Below are 6,000 nucleotides of genomic sequence, written 5' to 3'. Positions count from 1 at the left end.
GTGGTAGCTGCAAACCCTGAGGACGCTTGGGGTGCTTGCTGCTACAACTCTTTGCTTTACACAAACTCATTTTAAGAAAATCAACCAACAAATATTTATTGTGAAACTGAGATTATGAATTTGCAAAATAGATAAATTGGAATATGGTTCTTCACCATCCAAAAGAACTCACAAATAGTATTCCTTTAAATTTCCAGGTCCACTTTTCCAGTAAACACTTACTGCTTAACTAAAGATTTAAACTTCATTTAAAGTCAGAAGACCTGGAGATTGAAGTCCTACTTGTGACAAGTCGTAGCTGTTTGATTCTGAGTTGGTCATTTTAACTGAGTCTCAGTTTCCTCATTTGTAAAATGAGATTAATACTCATACTATTGTGATGAGCTGCTGTGAAGGCATTTTGCAAATTTTAAAAGGTTAAGGACAGTGATGGTACCTGTGATTTCGCTGGTTAAGTCTCAGGTGAGAAAACTCCCTCTACCAATGCAGAAATGTTGCCTAGGACCTTAGAAGGGTCCCATGTCTCGCCCATGATCAGTCAGTCATTAGGTAACAGAGACAGATCTTGAACAGCTCTCTATCCATTACAGAAATAATCTCTATTATTATCATCTCCAATCATCACCATCACCATCACTGCCACAAGTTACACCCTCCTTTTCTTCAGTCATTTTCATGAGGTCCAGGTACTAGGCCATCAAGCTTCATGCCATAAATACCCACATGGGGTTGCCTTCAGCAAATCACACAATGCACACTGACACTGCACTGACTTGAAAACTGAAAGTTGTCAGAGAAAGAGCTACAAACAAGGCAAGGCACTAACTCATCCTACATTTACCAAAATGAAGGAAAATGGCATTTGAACATCACAGGAAACGCAAGCTAAAAAAATCTCATGCTGAAAGGAGAGGCCATGGACAAAAATCTCAGGCTAGAATTGAGGAAGAAAGGTTGCAGTAAGAGGGTCAGGTTAGAATCAGGAAGGGGGAGAAATTCTATCTTCTCTAAAACACAATGGCTGGCCTGGAAGGACAGGAGCTCATCTTTCTCTGAAACAATCAGCACTTTGAGGAGCTGCTGCTGTCAAGTTAATAGATGCACACCTGGTCACTGGTGTGAGACTGAACCCTTGGGTGAGAGGGGTGTCAGGGCATAGAAGATGCAGAACTCCTCTGGCTCTCAAGGAACCCAAATATTATACGGCTCTCATGAAATTAGTTATTAAAAAAGCAGTTCTCTATTACACAGTTTGTGAACTAACAAGGGAAAAACATTGTATTCGTGCAGTCCTGTGACAGAGAGCACTTACAACTTCGTGTAAGGCAGAGCCAGCCCAGGCCTGAAGTCTGCTCCTGCATTCTGCTGAAGGGGAAAGGATGAAGTATAAATCCAGCTGTAGTAGGGTTGTGGGGGGGAAAAAATGCTGGATTTGAAGCCAGAAGTCATGGGTTCAAATCCCTGCTCTGCTATTTAATTACTGGGTGAATGACCACAGGCAAGTCACTTAACCTCTCTTTAAGAGTCAGTTTCCCACACCTTTAAAATGAGGGGTTAGAGCTAAATAACCTCTCTGGTTGCATCCAGCTTTAACTATGATACTATGATTATCCAAGGCCTTAGTATCTTCCTTTTTTATTACTAGCTACCATTTCTATAGCGCTTTAAGGCTTGCAAAGCACCCTGCAAATATTATCTAATTTTATCATCACAACAACCTTGGGAGGCAAGTACTATTATTACTTATACTCCTTCCTTTTGAGGCTTAAAAGGAAAAGATGAAGAAACACACTTGTCAAATCCTCTACATTTCAAAAGGTAAATAATGTTTGCTGGCAGAATAAATGCAAATTACTGTTCAAAATGAAGCTTATACAAATGAAAATTCTCCAAAATAATCCCAGAAGAATCAGTCACATCTGTTGCTGACTCTACCTTTATCCAAAGGACTCTTTCCTCAGTGGGTCTATGTAACAGAAAATAGGGTACTGAGACTGTGATAATTTTCTGAGAAGAAAAGGGGAAAAAAGTGACAAAAGAACTCCATTAAAGAAAAAGAATGTAAACTCCTTTAAAGCAGGAACTGTTTTGTGTCTCTGTACCACCAGGGCCTGGCTAGCACTGACCACTGCACTGTTTGTTTCAGTTAAAGTGTCCTAAATCAAGAATCATCTCCTTAAGGTTCCGAGTAATGACTAAGGGCCATACATCTTCTGTAGGCACAACTAATATTGTGAAAGGAACATTAGAAGCTAAAAGAAGGGGCAGCTAGGTGGTGCAGTGAGTACAGCACTGGCCCTGGAGTCAGGAGAACCTGGGTTCGGATCCAGCCTCCTTGACACACACACAAAAAACTAGCCATGTGGCCTTGGGCAAGTCACTTAACCCCAATTGCCCTACCCTCCCTCCTCCAAAAAAAAGTCAAAAGAGAAAACTTTTTTATGCTTATACAAAAAAATTTAACTTTTAAGACAGTAGGACCTATTCCAAATGCAGATCTCAAAAGATCTTATGAACTGTATTGCCTTAAGATATTTTGACACAAGCTCCCCTTCTCAAAGATGACTAGGCCTTTGGCTATATTCCCTTTGGAAAGTCAACAACACTGCCCCATACGCAGCCAAGTGAGTTGGCCACTTCTATCTTAAAATACTAAATAGAAAGATGCATTACTCACTCATTTTTATTATTTAGGCAAAGAGCTGAGCCTATTTGGTTTTACATACACGCAAAAAAAGTAGAAAATACAGTGCCAGCCTTCCAAGAATTTATGATCTAGATGGAAAAAGAAGGCATACACAAATAACTCTGCAGAAAATAAATGTCACAGAAACGTACAAACAGTGAGTGTTATTGACTAGAGCAGAGGTGTCAAACAGGTGGCCCCACTGGCCAACCATCCTGAGTATTGCTAGAACCAGATTAACACAACTGGGAAATATTTATCAAAATAAATAACATTACATTTTAAAAACTATTTCAATATGTAGCCCACAAGGATCCTTTATGGTTTAAAGGTCCACATTTTTATTTTTAGTTTGACACTACTGGACTAGAGGGGTCCCCAGGAGGAGAAAGTTGTTTCTGGCCAAAGTGTCTAGAGATGGATTCCCTAGGGAAGAGACAGGGGTTTATGCAGAACCTTGAAGGAAAGGCAGGTAGAGATGAGGTGAGAGGTTCAAGGAAAGAACTAAGGTCTAGCTTACATAATATTTTACACAGGTCATTTTTAATGTGTACTACAGTATAATTAGGTACAATTGCAGCATCATTGTGGGTGGTACCTACACCTAGGTATCTACATATCAATGAGTAGCCCTACACAGGGAATGTGCCAAACTGTCTCAATTATCCTATGCAAAGGGATAGTATCCTTTTCCTTGTGTTCCATAGCAGCAATTCTCAAAGTATGGTCCAATGATCCCTGGGAGACCTGAGATCCTTTCAGAGAATACACACGGTTCTCTGTTTTCTTAATAATACCAATAGATTTTAATTTCTAATACCTCTAATATTGACATAACCCACATAAACAAAAGTTCTTTGAGGGGTCTACAGTAATTTTTTAAGTGTAAAGTGGTCCTGGGATTAAAAAGTTTGACCTTCAGAGTAATAGAAAGACATAGACTCCAGGGCATCAACTCACTCAACTAGCATTTTGAAAAATGTTTAAAAAGTGCCAAGCACTGAGAACATATACAAACAGAAAGACAGACTCTGCCCTCAAAGACCTTACATTCTTTTTTTTTTTTAAAGCAATCGGGGTTAAGTAACTTGCTCAAGGTTACACGGCCAGTTATTTCTGGGTGTGGTGCTGAGTATCTGAGCCCAGATTTGATCCCCAGGTCATCCCGACTCTGGGGCCAGTGCTGTTACTCGCTGAGCCACCTGGCCACCCCTAAGCAATTGGAGTTAAGTAACTTTTTCAAGGTTACACAGCCAGGTGTTTCTGGGTGGGTGCTAAGTGTCTGAGCCCGGGATTCGATCTCCAGGTCATCCTGACACTGGAGCCGGTGCTCTTACTTGCTGTGCTTACCTGGCCACCCCAAGACCTTACATTCTAATGGAGGAAAACAACTCTTTTTTTTTTTTTTGCTTTTTGGAGGGCAATTGGGGTTAAGTGACTTGCCCAAGGTCACAAGGTTTTTATGTTAAGTATCTGAGGCCAGATCCGAACCCAGGTCCTCCTGACTCCAGGGCTGGTGCTCTATTCAGTGCCCAACCTAGCCACCCCAGGAAGACAACTCTTATAGCAGGCTGAAGGGGGTGGGGCTGGGGGTGAGCTAGTTAGTCTAGAATACAGCCTGGAAAAGACATGGCTGCACTAGGAACTCTTCTTAAATGGAGGTTCTTGGAGGAGCCATCCAATCAGAGGATAAGGATGGAGGGGCTGACTGTACTTCCAATATGTGAATCCCCGAGTTAGAATAAGGTTTCAGGATGAGGAACTAAGGCATGATAGAGGAAGTCCTGAGTCTCTTTGCTCCTAGGGTTCCAATTTCTATCTTTCCACCATTCCTTCTGTGGAAAGATCCCACCACTTCCTCTTGCAGTGTCTTGTCATTCACCTTTACCTTCCCACCTTCATAATAATACTACCTAACATAAAGAGTACCCCCCATCCTTCTAATCACTCAGGTTCACAAACAAGTCATGCTTGACTCTTCCTTCTATCTCACCCACAATATTCAATCACTTCCCAAGTTTTATTCATTTTATCTCCTTATATCCACTGCAATAATGCAATAATGTCTATTCTAGTTCAAAGACACTCATCATCAGCTTACCAAAACTGTTTCAATAATCTCCTAAATGATCTCACTGCTTTCAGACTTTCCTCTCTCAACACACCTGCCAAACTGAAATTCTTAAAACACGTATCTGACCATATCTATCAATGGGTATTTATTAAGTCTCCACAGACTTATATACAGTCTCTGCCTTCGGGGAGCTTACATTCTATAGGGAAGGAAAAGTTATTTTCATATATGCATAGCTACAAAATAAATAATTGGTAATTGTGTCAAGTGTCTGGGACCAGATTTGAACTCAGATCCTCCTGACTCCAAGGTCAGTACTCTATTCACTGCGCCACCTAGACGCCCCCAAAGTTATTTTTAATTTTTTTGCTTTCTCCAGGGGGGAGGGCAGGGCAGCTGGGGTTAGGTGACTTGCCCAAGGTCACACGGCTAGTAAATGTTAAGTGTCAGAGGCCAGATTTGAACTCAGGTCCTCCTGACTCCAGGACTGGTGCTCTATTCACTGTGCCACCTAGCTGCCCCCAAAATTTTCCCTTTACTGTTGCCGGTACTGACTCCCTCCAGAAAGAACTTTGTGTTCTTTTATGTACATTTTCTATTTCCTTATCTATATATATGTTGTATCCCTTTCCCCAAAATTGAAAAAACTCCTAGAGGTCAAAGGTTTCTTTTTTTGTCATTATATTCCCAGCACTTGGTCAAGTGTTATTGTGAAACAAATTATTATTAATAACCAATGATTTGGGAAGATCCACAGTTCCCCCTTTTTCTAAAGTTCTCATTTCAAAGTTCAGTCTTTTGAAGGATATTACTGATAATGAGACTGAATTAACTCTCTGGAATCTTGGTTAGACCCCATCCAACTTTACATGGAATTTAATCTAATTTGGAGAAGTCCACTGTGTTCTATTTAGGTTTGGGTAGGGTTAAATTATTTAATTAGATTGCCCAAAAGGGGATGGGGGTGGGTGTCTAGGTACTGAGATAGTCTCTTTTTCCAAGACTGACATGATGTCACTCTCTCAGCCCCTTATTAGAGTGGGTCTACCCTCTCACTGTAACTTTCATTCTCTCATTACTTGTTAACCAATCAGAGTTGGTGGCCATCCTCAGGAACACCGACTTTTCCAAGGGCATATAAACTGTGAGCCTACCATCATGAAGGGTCTTTAGTGTTCCAAGAGTGTCACCAACCTCTTTTATTAAAATGCTAGCATTATTGATAAGATGACTAATTACC

The 6,000-nt window shown here is 40.8% G+C and overlaps 1 protein-coding gene across 2 annotated transcripts in view; it reads right to left on the bottom strand.

The window, feature by feature from the left end:
- SH3GL1 (SH3 domain containing GRB2 like 1, endophilin A2) overlaps window positions 1-6,000 on the bottom strand; it is a 102,966-nt gene that overhangs the window by 84,641 nt on the left and 12,325 nt on the right. The window lies entirely within an intron of this gene.

The sequence above is a fragment of the Petaurus breviceps genome, unplaced genomic scaffold, assembly GCF_028583685.1.
Source record: "Petaurus breviceps papuanus isolate PSGF00001 unplaced genomic scaffold, PetGlider_PUasm1.0 180, whole genome shotgun sequence".
NCBI lineage: Eukaryota > Metazoa > Chordata > Mammalia > Diprotodontia > Petauridae > Petaurus > Petaurus breviceps.
This window is presented reverse-complemented; position numbering and strand designations above follow the sequence as displayed.